Source organism: Centrocercus urophasianus, unplaced genomic scaffold (assembly GCF_019232065.1).
Source record: "Centrocercus urophasianus isolate 14NV4802_14NV808 unplaced genomic scaffold, USGS_Curo_1.0 seq_19, whole genome shotgun sequence".
Taxonomy (NCBI): domain Eukaryota; kingdom Metazoa; phylum Chordata; class Aves; order Galliformes; family Phasianidae; genus Centrocercus; species Centrocercus urophasianus.
Window position 1 is genome coordinate 769,486 of NW_024884744.1, and position 19,039 is coordinate 788,524.

The 19,039-nt window shown below is 43.0% G+C and overlaps 1 protein-coding gene across 3 annotated transcripts in view; it reads right to left on the minus strand.

Annotated features, from left to right (window-relative positions):
• The window catches only part of GPR149 (G protein-coupled receptor 149), a 107,713-nt gene that overhangs the window by 45,163 nt on the left and 43,511 nt on the right, over positions 1–19,039 (minus strand). For 2 of the 3 annotated variants that reach the window (XR_006169164.1, XR_006169165.1), the window contains exons 3-6: positions 16,045–16,158; positions 14,498–14,716; positions 13,406–13,492; positions 1,999–2,194 (exon numbers count right to left, since the gene is read on the minus strand). The gene's annotated coding sequence lies outside the window, so the exon portion shown is untranslated. Of the gene's footprint in view, positions 1–1,998; positions 2,195–13,405; positions 13,493–14,340; positions 14,717–16,044; positions 16,159–19,039 lie in introns of all 3 variants that reach the window. The other variant, XR_006169166.1, reaches the window with a different exon arrangement.

The following is a 19,039-nucleotide window of genomic DNA, read 5'->3' on the forward strand; positions in this document are numbered from 1 at the left end:
TGATCAGAGCAGCGACTCCCTGAGGTGTGTGCCAGCTATTAAATACAAGCTGCAATGTGGTCACACAGACTGTAAATACTGGTCCATATCAACACTACAAGAACATTTAAGGGTAGTAAGACATTCAAGTGGGAAAACAAGAAACAAAAAACTATTACCGGTGATAAAATAATCGGAAAGGGTAAAAGCTAGCTTCTCTTCCAAATCAGAGAAAATGGCACTTGTTTGCTCTGGACAACTGGAATTTGCTGAACAAGTTATGACAAAAACAACTGAACTGCACAGAACACACCTACAGCAAAAATGAATGAACGCCTGTCTTCAACTTAAGGACTAAAAGAGAAGACTTTGCCTGCTGGAAGAGCAGTGACCCCTCCTGCCTGTTTAATCAAAGCAAATGCGTCAGCATTATGTGCATGCGTAAAGGATTGACATCAGTGGGAAACTCACAGTTCCCCTGACAGCAGCTGCCTTAAGATCTGCACTCTGTGAGGATACTGCTGCACAGCCACGAAACCACCCAGGAAAAACTGAGCCAGAAACATCAAATTTTCCTTTACATGCTAATAGCGATTAAAAAAAAGACGTTTCAGTTATTTACTGTCCTCTGAGGAATGAAAAAAATACAAAATGCCTTTATAAAACTGTGTTTGAAAAACCCCAAAATAAACTTATGATCTTTATCTGACGGATAAAAAGCACTGAGCACCGTAATTGTAATGGACAGCTTTTCCTTTGCTGCTTGCAAGTTTTGTGACAGCAAACTGCAGCCTCTCCCTAAATCCACACAGACACATTAAGCATTACAGGGAAGGGGACGTTTTTACTTCTGCTTAAGTTTGTCCCCACTGTTCCATTATTTTTTTTTTCAATAACAGCTCACTAAGATAGTCCTGAATTCCAGCACTTCCAACTACTTGCAATACAATTCCTTTCAACAGCAAAATATCAAAATCTCAGGAAAACACGTCTCTGAAGAGGAGCCCAGCACATTCATGCTTTTTATTTTACCAAAAGGAAAGGAGGTTTCGGGACGCCTAAACTGGGGTGTTTCTTTTGGGGTGCTCCCAAACACTCCTGTTTAGTCATGCAGTAACACCATTCAGAAAAGCACAATTCAACAGAGTTGGCCAAGATTTTCTAATACTTGCCTTTGCAAAGCACTGGTTATTGGCTGGCATTGGCCACTACGACCACTGAACAGCACCAAGAATTTCTTCCAATGAAATTCATTTGTTCACCATTTTTTTGTTTGTGGGGGTAGGCTGGAAAGGGGGGAAGCAAACCATAAAATACTACAACAAATACTACTACTGGCTTGGCTTAGCAGTGCTGGGACAAAATTAGCGCATGTGCTTTTCGATTCTGCTGAGGACCGCCTGCACCGCCACCATTCTGCCAGCGGGGGGCCGTCCTGAAAGCTCCTGCAGTGACCCTGCTGCACGAGAGGAGCCGCAGAGCACAGCAGACCTCAAATGCAACCGTGAAACGTGGTGTGAAACTGAAGGTGAAACGCTGAGAGCTCCCCTCGGCCCCCATGTATCCGCACACAGCCATGACAACTGAGCTCACACCGTAAGCCCCCCTCACTGCTCTCAGCAGATGGAGCACAGTGTGACTGCGCCTGGGAGCGCAGTGCCCAGAAAGAGCACACAGTGCTGGGCAGCTGAGGCTCTGCAGCACGAGGACAGGTCAGTCTGCAAACAATCTCAGCTCTCTCTCAGGAAGCCGCTCTTCACATTTTTTGCAGATGCCTACAAAGAGAACCAAGCTTAGCAGCCTCAATCTGCCACTTAGTTTTCATCAGGTAAGAGTTAGTGAGTTCATCAGGAGTTCATCAGCGAGTTCTGAACAGAATTGCTCCAAGCATTATGGAAAAATTCAGCCATTCACACCCAAAAGCCATCTCCCAACACGGACAATTGTTGTTCTCACTGAGGAAAACATGGCTGCAAAGACTTAAGCCGGATTTAAGGCTGCAGGACTATAAGCTCCTACCTGAAAACACACACCATGTGAGTCTGTGATAGCAGGATGGCATTCTTTCTTTGCAGGTTGAATCAAACAGCTGCGGAATTGGCATTACTTTTGTGACAGTAAGACAAAAGGTAGAATTTCCTACATCAGCTGAGTGTTAACAGCTGCTCCCCAACAGAAGTTTCATTGGTCATATTTACGCCACTGTTTCTTCATTCTGGAATGAAACAATAAAATCAGCATTAACAGACAATGCACGAAAAGACACAGCAGTTCCAAAATCAATACAGGCTGATGAGTAATGCAGCCATAGATCACCTGGCAGGCATTGAGATTCATATCTCATCCATACTAATTGAATTTCCACTAATAAATTGAAAAGAGAAATAAAGCATCATCAATATATCAGAACACAATATAATAAACTAAGAGCATTACATTCTGTGTGATCAGGCTTTGGCCTTTTTGCATCTGGTCAGACCTTACAAGTAAGAGGATGGACATTCACTGCCCAATTCTTGCAGGGCAAAATCCCCAGTCACACATCAGCTTCATGCAGACTATGTGGGGATATGTCAGTGTCCTTTCTTTTTCTGGTAAAATCAAGCCACAATCTGCTGCAATTTAGGAAGGGCCATCAGGCATTATGTAAAACTTCTGCTATTATTTCTGCTACATATCTAACCTTCTTCCTTGCTGATTTGTTTGGTATTGGTTCGAGGACAAAGAATTCAGTAATACTACAGAACACGTGGCATCATGAATGGTGTGGGTGAGCTGAGGGGAAAAGCAAAGCCTCATCTACACATGAAAGGTATGAGAACTTGGACACAAGTGGCTGCAAAGCATCGGGTAACTAATTTAAATACCATTACCACAGCAAAAGATATTCAAGAGTATCTATTCTATCTAGTCTTCTATTTTCTCCCACTCAGCACTTCACAGCACAGATCAGTTCTGTGGGTCCCTGAAGGGAATCCTCAGCTCGATGGAATGGTCTGGTTTGAAAACCAAAAACGCTACGAACTGAGAACACAAGCTCTCCTGCTCTGTTATGTCAAAAGCTGTGCACAAGACACAAGGTGTGAGCTCTGGTGGCACACTGCCTATACACAAGTGACAAGTACAAGACACTGCCTCATATTCCTGACCTGGATATACATCTATGTGTACAACTATTAATCCAGCAGATCCCTTATAGGAAGCTAAGTGCAAGCTTCTCACCAGCATCACTGCAACGTTACTTAGCTCAGTCTTCAACCCGTATGTTCAAGTAACAAAAATAAACTACAAAACCCTACTGGCAGAATTTTGTATCCTGTGAATACAGCATTAGAAGTTGTGGGCCATCTGAAGGAAGAGACATGAATGCAAGCCCTCAAGTTTAACTGCAACAACATGCAGTGTGTGTTCAACAGTACAGCTGCAAAGAGGCAAGCAAGCAGTGTCCCCCAGTGTTCAGAGTGCAAAACCATGGAACAGATCAGCCATAGCAGCACAAGCAGCAGTCTCAAACAAATACACCACTCACTGTACTGTAATTCATCTGCACTGACTCCAGGTGGAAAACATGGCTCAGAGTGACAAGGACAATAAATGGCCTTCTAGTGCCACTGGGAATGCAGACAGCAAGTGCTGTGTGCACATACCAGCACTGCTCCCGAGGAAAACAGCCATGGTCAGAACGGACCACAGGTGACTAAAGCCAGATTCTCTTAAAGAACCCTTTATAAAAGGAAATCATGATGAAAAGCAAATTTATTTCAGGCTCACGTCACTGAATCATAAGCACCAAATACATTCTCCCACCTCTGACAACTCACACCTTTGTGCTGAATTTCACACATGCACACAGCAAGAAGCATCGAAGTGTCCGCTACTGAAGACAGTATCTATCACTCATCTCCAAGTCATGGCATTACACAGCTCTCTCTTCTGCAGGCCTGCTGCTCTTGTACGTTCACAACAGTGGCTGAGGTAGGAGAAGAACACTGGGCCATTTCTGATGTCTTTCCTAGTTTGGTAGCTGGTCAGCATCAGGTTATGCAGTTTGTCCTTTATTCACTGCCAGGAGTACTGCCACAGACTCATTTTCCGACCCGCTTTTCTGTTTTTCCATCTCCCTTTGTTACCTGCACATTCACACTGCCAAAATAACCTTTCCTCCCAGTTCTGACTTTACTGACTTCAGCAGAAAGCTGGGCAGCAGAGATGCATTGGAAAACAGCAGGAACATAGAAAAATGAGCAGAGACGACCCACAGAACAGAAAGATACTGCTCAGCCACCCTGTGATAAAAGCACCAGGCTGTGCTCTTTGTCACCCTTTGGCAGAGGCAACAGAAATCTCACCGGTGCTCTCAGACAATCAGTGAGGACAGCAGTTTGCATCAGTTTTCATGACGGAACAGTAACACCGGATAGCACAGTGCTGCCACAGAAAGGCAAGGGCTCCAAGCACTTCTTCACTAGAGACAACTTGTTCCTAACTGAAACCCTACAGTCACAGCTGGGGGCAAAGCCAGTAACCAGCTTGGAGAACAACCATTACCAAAGTATTCCTAATTGGGGCACATTACATTTCCAAGTGCATTTTTCCAACTGACCAATCACCTGACATCCTGATCGCAGTCTCATCTCTCCAGTTAAAAATATCCCTTCACATGACACAGCTTGGATAAAGAGAACAACTGACTGAAGTCATGTGAACCTGAGACAGAGCACACAAGCACTCACCATGAAATCATACCATCGTTTACATATCTGTGCATTTGAAAAAGTTGAATATTTAATGTAAAGTGAATAGAAAAAAAACCTGTAACAAAAACTGGAAGAGCCACACATGAGCTTCTGTATTCCTTACAAGTGCTTGAAACACTCAGGGTTAAAAAATACTGTGTAAATTACTTTTTAAACCTCAAAGATGTTTCTTAAAAACGCCCCTTAAACATCAACATTTGAGGCCTTTTAAGAATAATTACATTTTCTGCATAAGGTCAAAAAGATCCTACAAAAGATGCACATACTGTCCCATGACTGCTGTTGTTAATCACAGCCATGCTCTTCACCTGCTCAAAGTTATGCTTGCTACAAAATCAGGCTGCTTTGCTGGATCCAAGCACAGCACCCAGCACCTTCCAGCACACAGTCGAAGGTTCTGCAGTTCTCAGAGTACAGACTGGGCTCTGCACTCCATGGGAAAAGAGAAATGGGAATTACAGGCAGTTTTCTCCTCAGCAACAAACCAAGGGAGCAAACTAGTGAAGCTGGGGACTTCTGCAGTACGAAGGATTAAAAGTAGGAGATCACAAAAACAACAGAAAACACGAAGTACAAAAAGCACTGAAGACCTTTGTCCTAACATTAATACACCTAAAGCTCCATTCTAAGCTATTCTTACAATTCCATAAGCACTGTAGTACTGATCAACCACAAAGAGCGTGAGCTCTTCAGTTCAGCAAGCTGTGTAAGCCAGGTTGTGAAAGCCACCTACACAAGTTAGTGTATCTCTGAATGAGCTATAAGCACCTCTGTGCAATCAACAGCATAATGTGCAAGTTACTGTTATTTAATTGCATTTGCATCAGATGGATGGAAATTATGGCAGTTCCTCATCACTAGAGGGAGCTACTGTCACATATTAATTCAGTACTACCCACATGCAAACCCTGAAACAAAAAATGGGATCATGTTTGCATGAACTGCAGTCACAATGTCTGCTTCGTAGGGTCCATCCCAGCTGGGTTAACTCGCAGGTCCAACACAAAATTTACTTTCACTGATTTTGAAAAGAGTTTAGGAATGCAAAAGCAGGTTCTTTTTTGTCCCCAGTGTCTTTTCTGCTAGTTTAGTTTAGCAGGGAGCAACACAACATGGTTGTCTGCCCTCACCTGCTATGCAGAGATTCTTCTAACATTTGCTATGCTCAGATAGCACAGGGAGCAGTATATAATGACACACTCACACACAAAGAAACTGGCTAGTCATCCATAGTTAACTACATTAAACTACATCTTTCTTATTATTCTCATTTTCTAAAGCTTACACTGCTGTGTCACATCTTCCCTTCTCACACACACAAAACATGCTTAAATCCACATCCCCCCCATCTCTATTACAGCAGGAAGTCCAGGAAGCTGAGGGTGAACCATTTTTTTCCACAGGCAGCAATGAAACGTCTCCATCACAGCACACCACAACAAACAAATACACACTTTAACTGCAGCAAGACTGTCAGCTCCTGCTTTATTAATGATGTTTTAAAAGGGTGTAGTTTTCCTGCCCAGCAAGATGCTACCGTGACCTCCAAACATAACTGAGATGCATTGCAAAAGCCAGAACAACAACACTCATTTCGCCACCTGCAGCCCCAGGCCTGGCTCCAGCTGTGGCTGTCCCTGAGGTCAGTCTGTCACTGCCGTCTGGGGGTCACTCACTGTGCACGCAGTGTCTGCTCTGACATGCTGATGACACTCAGAAAATCACCAAACTCTCAGTCCTGTACTTCAACTTCCAAAGCACAAAACCAAATCTTAAACAAGGCTGGTATGTGGTAACTGACCCAGCTCCTCTAAGCCTCTTCACACAAAGCTGGGTTGCAGCAAAACCATTCAATATGGAGTGGGAAGATTAGGGATTGCTTCTAAGGCTTTTTTTAGGTGCTGAGGAACCCTAACAGCAGCCACGGCTTCACCTCACTGTAACAAGGACAAGTAACCAAAAGATGCAATGCCTATGTTCTTCCTTCCAGTAACTTCAGTTTAAAAACTCAACTTGTTTTCTACACGCACAAATAAGCAGGTAATTTATTTGGATTCCAGCTCATCGAAGGAAATGAAAAGAAAGGCTGGATTACCCCCTAACCTCTCTCTTTGAAGAGGTTACATTGCTTCACATAAGGTTACTGTGACATACTTCCCTAGATTACGAGTACCTTGTGTCAAGAAACATGCTTTCTTTTACCTTATTTATAAATCAGACCAGCAGACTAGCTCTGTCCATGGCTGCACAGCATGGTGCTGCGTTGCTCTGCTGGGAACCTAGCTCATGTTTGCATCACAACACGTAAGCCTGGAAGAATTGGGAGATTTGTTGTGGTGCTTGGCCCCTCTGCGCTAAGATCAGTGAAACACTGTGTTGCCCTAATTCTACCAATGGTACAAAAACTTCAGGGACCTGAGGAGTTAAAATACTTTTCCTCAGTCCTGATACTGCTATCAAGTTGGCTTGGGAGGGTTTGGAGGGCTGTGAGAGGACAATCTGGCTGAAAGCATTTTCTTTTGTGGTGTGGCATTCACACTGCTCACCGCACAGACAGAGCAGAACAAAACCACTATGTGAAGACAATCCCTCAAAAATCATCTCTGCCAAATCAGAGATGTCTGTATTGTGCAAGTTCTGAAGGCATTTGGAGTTGTTTAGCAATACAAAAAGCTGTTTGTTTTAATGCGCTCCCTTCTGCTTCGTGAGAATGTCAAAGATCTCCCCAAAGGCTCTAGCAAGAGAAAGCAGCTTCTCACTGCCTCTGGAGCTCTGCTCGAGATTAGAGATGCCTCAAACCAGGTCTCAGAGTCACACCCAGGCCATCTTCTTGTGCCCCCTGCTCCAAGGTATAGCTGACAGAATTTCTAGGACTGCCTGCTCCTGGGATCTGGTGAGACAGTGATCCGTGATAAATCAAGCATACACGAGGACTGAACCAAAGGCTGTGAAGTATCAGAAATTTGTTCAAAACATTTCCTGTATGTTTTTTGTTTTCCTGTGTTTTCATTCTTTCGGATGAGAAAATGGGAGAAGTAATTTTCTGGACCTTTCCTTAGCAACATACTGATCCTTGATTGATGGAGTCTCTTCTACTCATGGTATGACATCTGCTATTCACTGGTATTCTTTCCCTCTTTTTTTAAGAAGTTGTCCATGCTACACGTGTAAACATTAAGCCTGAGCTGAACTTCTCATGAGAATGGCAAGTACAGGGAATGAGAGCTGTTACATACACCTACACCTGGCTGTGGATTATAAAGGCACCCCTCTGGGGGGCAGAATGAACTCACCAGGTTCATGGCATGAAGGAACAGGACTCACAATCCCTGCTCTTATAACCTTCAGTTTTTTCATGTTGGAGTTGTTGGAGGCAGCAAACAACAAGTGCTATGCATAAAATCGTAACAGCAAAGAAACGCTGCCTAAAAATGGATGGTTTTTGGCTTGTCTGCCCTCAAGTTTTTGCTCTATGATGGAGTCAGGTCTCAGACTTATATCTACCAACTTGACTATCAAAATATTTAACAGCTGTTTGCCTGAAGTCATTGCCCTTTCCTCAGCAGAAGAGGACATGCTGTCACATTAACATTCTTCCTAACCAAACTATCAGTTGCAAACTGCAAAGTTAAGACATGATTGAATGTAAACATTAAGGGTAGCTGGAAAATTTTGCCTCTCAACATCACCTTGAACAGAGCAGAGCTTTTCCCAACTCTTCCATGACTGCACAGTAACTGCTGATAGTCACCTCACCTCCATAAGCTCACTGCTGAACACCAGCTGCAGTTCATGCTGGCCACCACACTTCTGCCTGCTGAGCAGCCTCTGTGCTTGAGGAGATCGCAGAACGCCATCACTGTGAGGACTTTTCCTCACAACAGTAAATAGAATTAAACACTTTTTCTTTCAGGAAGAAATCCGGATATTCCTGCACTCTGTTTGTCATGACGGCCACGGTTAGGTCCTATATCCCATAATAATGGATACTTTCTTAGGATGTCAGAAAGAATTTAGCACAAACAGCAACAAAGAAACAACGGGCTGAATGAGGAGGACAAAACACTCGTCTGTTTAAAACATCCCCGACCTCTAGAAAGATGAAAGATTTACCACTGCAATTCAGTCAGCATTCTTCTTGTCTAATATCAACTTCATGAGCTTACACAGGCTTTCTTAGTGATCCCGTGAGTTTGTTGTGTTTAAAGAGGAATCTTAGAGTCTCTCATCTCCATTTAGGCTTTTTTTTACACTCTGTTATGGAAATCAGTAATTGTTTCAAATAAAACGTTTGGAAATTTCCGCACGTGCTTTAACTTGGCCATAAAAGAACTGCTTAACCACTGACAAGGAGTTCAGCCTTGAAGAGACTGAAAAGGGTGATAAAACACTAAAGATTCTGCATCCCTGGTTTCAGATGACACACTAAGCTAGATTACTAAATTAAGTCTAATTGAAATACCAAATACATGAAATGCTCTAAGAGAAACAAGGTTATTATATATGAAAAATAACAGCTATAACATCCCCACAGATTCTAAGTTAATACTTCCACCCTTGTCTGCAGTGATTAATGCATGCTCCATAATGCTACCTAAATGAAGACCATCAGTAGTCCACAGGCATTTCTGGGAGGTCTGCAGTGTTTCTTTCAAAGTACTTGTTGGGTTTTCTATAAAAAAGGCAATCTCTAAGAGCTTTCAAGAGTTTTCTCATAATTTAAGCTCTCCCTGCTCACTTGCCCCAAATCCTTTCCCTTATTTGTTTCTCAGTCAGGATTTTATTATACCAAAATTTGCAGTTGCAGGAAAGGTAGCACTGCACAGAATAGCATCACTACATACAGATGGGAGCAGCTGGAGCTGAAAGCAACAACAGGAGGACTCAGTGTCAACAAGCATAAAGTCCTGAAAGAAGAAATAAATAGCACAGATTGAATGTGTGGGAGATGATGCTGCACATCCAGAATTTCATGCAGGAGCCAGCTTATTTTACTACTTCCCTTTAATCCATTGCAACTTATTGCTGTACTGCTACGAAACGAGGTCAAACGACAAAAAGCAGGGAAGTGACACATGGAAAAAATACACAGACAAAATCCACTCCCATTGTTGTCAGAGTAAGCAGAACTGTAGTGCAAAGGCTGCAGACAGCTCACGACCAGCATGGCCATGCTCTGTATTGCATCTACCTTAGAGAGGCAGTCCTGCAAAAACCAGCTCTAGTGCATTTCTAGTGCACATGGAAATCAATACAGACATGAGGTCGACGTGTCCAGAAGAACGGCTGCTCTCTGCCTCTCCATTCATCTCACAGCATATAATAAATACATCGCTGCTCTTTCCTCACTGCACACTTGGGCTCTCTTCAGAAGCCAACACATTCACCTCTGCCAAAAGCAGCGAAAAGCAAAAGTGAAAGGAATTTCAAAAGCTGCTAAACTGAATTAAGTTATTGTGAAAGTTACACAAAGTAAGTTTTGTAAGAACTACTTTTATCTGTAACACTGATTCAAATAGTGACACTCTTGTATATTCTCCAGCATTTCACCCACACAAAGGTCCATGCTGCTGCCTCAAAAAAAGTAGACAAAAAATCAAACCTTGTCAAAATGGTAATGAGAAACCTCTCCTTATTCCCTCCAACAGTCCCAGTTCCTACTGGGCTGCACAAACATATCCTTAAATTGTCCACAATTTTTCAGAGATGAATGGAGGTAAAACTGGCAGAGAGAAAGAGCAAACAGGATTATAAACACTGACACATTTCTTTATTTATATAGTGATCTAAAATGGCACTTAATGTCAAAGTGTATGTGAGAGAATATGAAGTCAGCAGGAGTCAGCACATGGGAGTGAGGAGTGGAAAAAAGGTGAACACCGACATGGAGCACTGCTGAGAGACTGCCAGAGGAGGGGAAAGACGATTGGTGGCTGCAATGGAAATAAGTGAAGAGACAAAATGCACCATGCCACCAACCGTGTCAAGTTCGACATCTCATGTCATGATCTGGCTGCACTGATGACAACACTTTCACAGGGATTCAGCTGGATCTCTGCTTCCTCACTGCTGCTACCTCCCTAGTGGGTCTTCCAGAACTAAATCCTAACACTGCTAAGTGACAAGAGAGGAAGCAGAGATGGCTGTTGCACGTGGATGACAAGATGCCCAGCCAGACCGACACGAGCACTGCCAATGGGGGCTCTCTGATGTTCTAGCTGGATGGTTTCCTTCACTTCCTCATATTAACTCTCTGCCCATACAGTTACTCACAGGAGACTCCAACAACCACGTGGCTTAATTTTCTCTTTTCCATAGACATTTTCTGTACTTACTGAAAGTAAGTTCCATTCTCTTTTTGATGTCTTCCGAGCCAGATTTTTACATTCTTTTGTCTGAGCTTCAGCCCACAGTGTGTGAGAGAAGTGCCATAAGCTCAGTGAGCAGGATTCCCTGAAATACCATCACACTGTTTCTGGGTGTCTCAAGAGTGACATGGGTTTGTCCAACATGGTTTGAACACATCCGTAACAGCAGTGCACAAACACGTTGTATCTTGAGTCATTTTTATGACAGGGTATCACTCAATTGTTTCCCAAATTCTGTGGGAGTTTGACTGAATCAGAAGTGAGTAAAGAATGAACAGAAACTTCAGGGCCTGGCTAATGGAATCTCTGGAGACTTGAAATGCAGAAGTGGTGTCTCTGAGTTCACTTCCTGAGTTCAAAACAGCATAACCTTCAGTGTGTTCTGTGCAAGTTCCTATGACTGATTCAATCAAGTAAGGTCTACTCATCTTCCAGTAACCAAGTACAAAAACTGTACGGCCTGCAGCTTACACAAGGAGCATTCCCCTGTCTTTAAAACAGTAATATCAGCTCTGTAGGTACAGCATCTCCAAATTCAGTGTGAACTGCAAAACCATCCAAGAACTACGACGTTCTGCCCAGATCACAGCTTTCTCTGCACTCGCCATACCAAGCTCTAAAATGTATCCTCTTAAGCTTGAATGAGTTGGAATCACATGAATACCCTCCATTACATTTCTCTTCCTCTCCTATCTGATAGTTCTGGAAGATCTGTTTGAAAACAGCACCTCTATCAGCACATTACAAGAAATAGATTCATTTCCTGAACTCTGTCTTTCAAGACCGTATGTAACACCAGCTTGTCTGAGGAAAATGTCTTCAGGTTCCAGACAGCTTTCTTAGCCAGGAATTTCTTCCGACAGCCACTGCCCTGTAAACCTACAGGTAGACCAGTTAGTGTGCTGTAACCTTACATATGCAACTTCCATGTGCAACAACATTCCTGATTATCTGTAATTCTACATTACAGCTCTTCCATTACTGGGTAGGAAAACTTCCAGGCGTAATTAATTCCCATCTGATAGGAACAGACAGGTTTAGTAGGTGGGTAAACTGCATCTCAAAACGATGCTGAGGTCAAAACAGCAGCATGCAAACTGAATGCAATACTTCTAAAGCACTGCATCTGTTCCTTATTAACGTCCATTGCCATTATCTAATGGGAAAATTTCTAAGAGGGAATAATTTGGGACAGCTGAATATGCATTTCCGTACAGGTGATAGGGAAGACAAGAAACCTCTTTGGCCTTGATCCACTCGTGAACTATTCGGCTACCTAAGGTTATTTTCCAATAGAGAATAGGTGCAGTGCTTGTCAACATCACTACATTTTGAACTGACGATTTACAAAGGAAGGAAAAACATCAGTGAAAATTGTTTTCTGCTCTCTCACAGTTCGAGGAGCTTCCAACAGGCACAGACACGAGTCCAGCTAATCTTACCTGCAGCTGAGATACACCAGCAGGTATCGTATCTTGCAGGGTTTACTGGCGGAAATTCAGCCAACTACACCAAGGTCTATCCCACCTACAAATACATGCAAACTTACACTCTAACATGCTCTTCTAAGTCCCTTTCAGACAGTGACTTAAAAGGAAATCCTCTGGCTTACTGTTACACAGACAAGGTCAGAGTTACACCATGTGCTTCTTTCTGCACCTGGCAGCCTCGCAGGAATGAGTGCCAAAAAACGAGTGCAGACAGCTCTAGCAGCAGCCATCCACACTGCAAATGTCTCTGCACAGGGGTCCAAGTTGGAAGGCATCTCAAGCTGCAATCTGACCCATTTACGTGTGGTCCAAGTAAGTACAGTCTTTGATTAAATATTCTACACTGCTGCAAACTACTTCTACTGCAAACAGACGTTTCTTCAAGAACGTGCACATATGTGGGAGCTGGAGTGTAGGAGAACGTGCATGGATTTGAAAACAGGATGACTTGACTTTATTTTTAATTACAGCTCATCACTACTTGCCTGAAATCACTGCCCTTTTAACAGCTGTTTTAAGACCCAGATGAAAGATAGCTGGCGATTTCAAGGCAGCCAATGTTGACAAAGCTAAATGCCAATGTTACGGGCATGATCCTAGCTGACAGATTCAGTGGATGCTCAAGAATTTTGCGTGTGGAAGTAAAAGGCCACTCAATTTTTCTAAAGAAGGGAAATTGAGCCGATTTTGATACTAGCCTGTTTAAACAAAATGTGAATAACAGCTACAAAAAGACCTAAGGTCTGTGAACACAGATTGCACAGTATCAAGTTTGAACAGAGGCACAATGACTGAATTATGAAGTACTCACCAAAGATGTTCACTTTGTAAGCAGAATTCTAGTCTCCTGCGCTGCAAAATCAGTCTTTCTCTAGCACCAAATTCACTCCACTGCTTGCTAAAAGGAAAAAAGAAAAAAGAAGTATAACTTTTGGGAATAATAAATTTTGCAGTGAGCTCTGCTAATGTGAGCTCTTCTCCATCAACTCTTCTTTTAAACGTTTCTAATAATGGGATACATGTTCACATCTGCTAAGCTACAGAGGTAATTTGTGCCCACTTAGAACTCCATTTGATGAGGTATAAAAATAGCTTGGTAACAGGAAATCTGGCCCATTCCCTAAAATGGTGTTTGGAAATGTAACTAAATAATGATCCCAGTTGCATCAGTAACACAAAAACCAGGCAGAAATGTGTCTTCAACACTCCATGACAATCTCTTTATTTACTAGAAATACGAACACAGTTCCTGAAAAGTTTTCTCACTCTTTCCTGCTGCACCTTCTTTCCTCTGGGAAGAAGGAATGGGATGCAGTGATTCTGGAAGAAAGCAGAATCTTGCTGCGACTGTTCCAAGACATCTCATGCCTTGAGCTCATCGAGCTGTCACTGCAATTACATGCTCAGTGACACAATCTGCATCTCCACTGCCATTATTTCACCAGCACGTCAGTACTGATTCTGTTATTTTTCTTCTACGGTTAATCTTGCAGTACTCTGGCATACAAATATAGAATATGATGAATAAAATAATACAGAGTTCAAAAGAAAGGGAATTGAATTATAGTCTTCAGTACAAATGGGTCATTTGTGTATGTCAATCCTAATTGGGTTACTGGATTAAAGAAAGAGTACAGATGCCTTTCACTTCTGTATTACTTCATAATGTTCCAGAATTTTGATTTCTGGAACCATCCAGATCCTATTTGGGGAAAAATGATATTACCAATAATACAGTCATCTTACCAAGTTCTACCAGCCACGGTTATTTTCACTACAAACTGGTGGATATCTTGCCCATAAGTGTACACAGACAAAACTCGGTGATACAGGCACTTCATTTGGAAGAGGAGGCAGAAGTCTGTGCTGAGCCTTGCACTGTCTGCTGCAGGAAGCTCCTCACCTTCACTTTCAGAACAGCAGCTCTGTGAACTTTCAGATGTTTCCATGCAATGTCCAACTTCACAGCAACATGGCAGCCCACCAGGTTTCTGTATTTCAGATTCCTTCTCTTTTTAATACTTCTTCTAAATAATAAACAACTGCAGAATTAGAGCTGTATGTCTCCTCTGTGCTGTGTGGTAGCAATTCAACATCTGCATCTTTTTACATCAAGACTTTCCTACAGAAAATTAGAAAGCATTTGTATTGTATTAAAACCAAATGAATTTATTTTTCATTCCTTACTTTTCATTCCTTCTGCAAAGATTTTGCAGAATGCCATGCAGAGAAACAGCACTGCAAAAAGGGAACCAGCAATGTCTGCTTAAGGCTATCAGTAAGAGCACTGTGACATTTGGCATGTAAGTGCTTATTTGATTTATGATGCAGATGTTACAAAAATATTCATTTTCATTAAAATGTTAGAAATGAAGACAATCTAACTTTCCATAAAGCAACAACCAAAGGACAATACAGCTGCTCCCCAGGGATTCCTCCGCATCCCTTCTGCAGTGCTGCAGAACAATACAAGAACAGTTGGGCAGCAGGAATGTTGCTCCCTGTAAACCTCTCTCCAAAAGTTCCATGGCTGCAAAGCTTAAGACACAGCCACATTAAAGGTATTTTTCAGCACTGAAAAATCTTTGCACTATCCATGCTTATCTTAAATTCATGTCTTTCCTCTACAGAACAACAAACAGCCAGGTTGGTCCTCTTCTCTAAAGAAGGTGGCTTTTCCTAGTTAAAGAAGCAAGAATAGAAGGACATTGTTTGGCTAAAGAACCTTTGTTTAGTTTCACGTCACTCTTGCTCTCATCATTCTCAGATGGACTTTCCAAACTTCCTGTTCTCTCCTTCCTTGCTGTTGCCCTTCTCTTAGCAAACACAGGAGTCCAGGCACAAAAAGATCTGCCAAGCAGCAGGGCTCAGGGAGGGATTGAGGACAGCTCTGCCTTGTGGAAATGATGGAAAACGTGGCAGCAAAGTGGGCAGGATTCTAAGCACAATACTGCGATGCTTGTATCTGAGAGGAAGCATCTACACTTGTGCCATGATCAAGGAATACAGCTGGAGTTACCAAAGGAAAAGACAGGTAATGTGGTGAGTAAGAAGAGAAGATGGCTGCAGATTGTCTGAACAGAAACACCTGTGTGAAAAAACTGAAGGGTTTGAAGCCAAATCATCTGAACCACCATGCTTGGAGCTGCTGTGGTCCAGGCAGTTGCTACAGCACAAATTTCTTAGAGCTTGGTTTGATCCCAAAGTGAGTCCATCAGATCCAACAGCTAGTGTCAGTACCACAGTCCTACCCTAACTTCCCATAAAATAAAATGAGTAGATACCGGAGACATCAGGCAGCCTCAGGTTCCTTTACGGAAGGGCACAAAACTGAACCTTTCCTCTACCTGTGACAATTCTTTCAGTAAGAATATGATACTCCACTAAGCAGGTGTGCACACAGGGAAACAACACTCATGTAAGCTGCTATTGCATTGGGATTCCACTTACATCTTTTACCATGCTTTGAAATTTTCTTTTTTGCTCTCCTCAACAGTCACTTCTTCCAGGCATGGCAATACTTCTTCACATCTCTCTGTAAGAACTCCTCTTTTCAGGACACATCTGTAAAACAGTTCACAAATAATTGCAAAACTACTGAGTACTGTAGTTCAGGAATCACCTTCCTCTCTCCGCCATCCACGCCATCCATACTTCAAAACTACTATCAGCACAACCCCCAGCAACAGGAAGCCTACTAAGAAAACCCAGCAAGAGAAACAGAAGTCAGAATTAAATGTTTGTATGCAGGTTGTTCTTTGTCTAGAAAGCAGTAACACAAACTGCCTTCTCCATAAAGAAGCACTTAAAAACATGATATGCAAGTGCAAGGCCACACGGGAATTGAACACTAAATAAATTAAGACCTCAAATAAAAGATTTAAACATCATCTGTGCTGCAGAAGAATGTGGATGCTTTTTAAGAGCGTTAATCACAATTCTGAGCTAACTGGCACAGCAGCTACATTAGAGCCAAGCCCCTCGAGCCCCCCATGCCGTGGCCAACCCCACTGTGCCTACAGGGCCAGGAGCACGCAGGCACACCAGAGCTCCACTTCTCTCACAGGAACACAGCTCACACTCACAGAACACATCTCCCATTTAGAAATGTCCTTTTGTGTGGCAGGATTGGCATAGAGGTTCCATCGCCATCTCACTACAGAAAAGGGAGTAGAAGCAGCTCCTCAGAGGAACGTGCCCACAGACAGGCCACGCAACTTCTAATACACTTAATGTCCCCAAAGCCTAAGGCACATGTCCTGAAGTCACAGGAGAGCTGCCCCGGGATCATATGCAGATCAACAGGACGAGGAAAAAGAAGAAAACCTCTCCCCTGCCAACAGCCTGTACTCCTGACACGTTCAGGGCTCAGTGTGAGCAGCCCCAGCTCCCACTGAACAGCAACCTTCCCCAGGCTCAGCTGAACCCCGCGGGAAGCCCTCACACATCCCCACACCTAACAGTCCCAGGCATCCTAAGGAACTCCCTCTGTCTGCAATGAATAGGTCTTTATTACGTCTAAGCAAAGAGATGTATTTGGTCAGGAACAGCATTTGAGGAAAATCTACACTGCTATCAAAATAAGTGATCTAATTTCTTGTGGTCACACAAGACTACTAAGCTTTGGTCATGTTTGAGGCTTTTTAACTTGGACAATTCCCATTTAACAAACATGCACAATGATTTAAAACCAAACGTTTCCAGCTGGGTTGCTGTACAGCAGGAACAAGAAGTGTTCTGCAACTGGCCTGCGATAAGCTTCAAAGGCTTTCTTGTAGAGGAACACAAAGATGCATCTCATTTCATTCACTCTGTGCTTCAGATCCAAATTCAGTAAGATCTTACAGCTATATTCACTCCATTACTCAATTTAGTATGCGCAACAATTCTTACAAAAACCCTGCTTGGTTGCACACGAGTGGAGATGCAAGACTATCTCCATGGGGTCCCACTTAAGGTTTGAGCCCAAAAAGGAAGTATTTGTGAAGCTTCCCCAAACACCTCTAGATACGGGCGAAACGCAGAGCTTCTGATGGTCTCCAGGTGAGTGGTGGAAGCTTACAGGGAGCCGCCACCTCACTGGGTGCAGGAGGCTGAACACTGATCAGAGGAGCACAATTCCATGAGAAAGCTGTTACACAGACTATACTGCAATTAGCTACCTCCATTAGCCTTCCATTTCTATAGGAATAATGTATAACCTGCTAGAGGGCAAAAAATAAAAAGGGAAAGGGAAAAGCATCATTAAGTTACTCTCATTTTCAGTAACGGTGCAATAAAAATTGGATTCATGGAGGAAATTCAACATAACACAGACATTTTTTTTCCTCTGATTTTTCACTTTTTCCAGGTACAAAACAGCTGCTGATTGCAGTGAAGGGGATGAGTGACAGCCCAAAGCCCCAAAGTTAGCATTAAAAAAAAAAAGGTGAAGAAAAACCACTGGCTTTAAGCACAACGGCACGATGTGCTGACAGCCATGCAGCCGAGTTCAGCGCCTCTGCCGGACATGGGGCAGAGGGGAGCTGCAGAATGGCTTCATGGAGGTGAGGGGGAAGGTTTCAGTGCAAAGGGCTCGAGGTCTCTATTTATAGTTGAAATAACGTAGCAGCAAGCATAATGTGATGCCTCTGCAGCTGCCTGCCAATGACACACACAGTCAAAGTACAGCTTTTTGAGGTAGGTCTGGGACAGAAGCCGACCGCAATGGCAGAAGTGCTGCTTATTACTGAGAAAGTCTCTGCTCTCTCAGCTGCACGCCTCCTGTCCTTCTCCCACAGTGTGTGGAAACATATGTGTATGGAAACATTCCCAAATGAAGAGACAGAGGAAAATACTACTCTAGGATAATTGTGCTCATTTCTGTCGTGGCTTGCATCACAGCATGATGCAGCCAACCACTTCTACCCTTAGAAAATCACCAAGATCTCCATGCTGCAAAAATAACCTGATGGGTTTTTTTCTAGGTGCAAGGCTTGTTAGCAAAACTACCCTTGAAACCCACGGTAAAGCCATGCTGTTTACCGAATTTCAAATACGTACAAAGAAAATTTTCAAGGTCCAGTTCATGCAAGCACAAATATTCCCCTAAAATCCTTGGGTATAAAAATAATGTTGCCCTATCAGTGCATGGAACATACATTTAGGCACATTAAAATAGGCTCTGATGGTAACAAAATTATGGTCTTTGCCTCATGCGTATTTTCAGTTCTTAAGAGGAGTTCATTTCCTCCTGCAAGATGGAACAGCTGAAATCCAGCTCCTTCCCGAGCTGTAACCTGTAACAGAGTAGCTGCCAACACAAGGAATAAACCTTGGAACGCCACGCATGCTGCCTTTATCACAGACCTGATTCAAAGTTCCCTGAACCCAGCCTTCAGTGACTCAATGGCCTTCAGAGCAGAGGCCAAAAAAGGAGAGGAGAGGAGAGGAGAGGAGAGGAGAG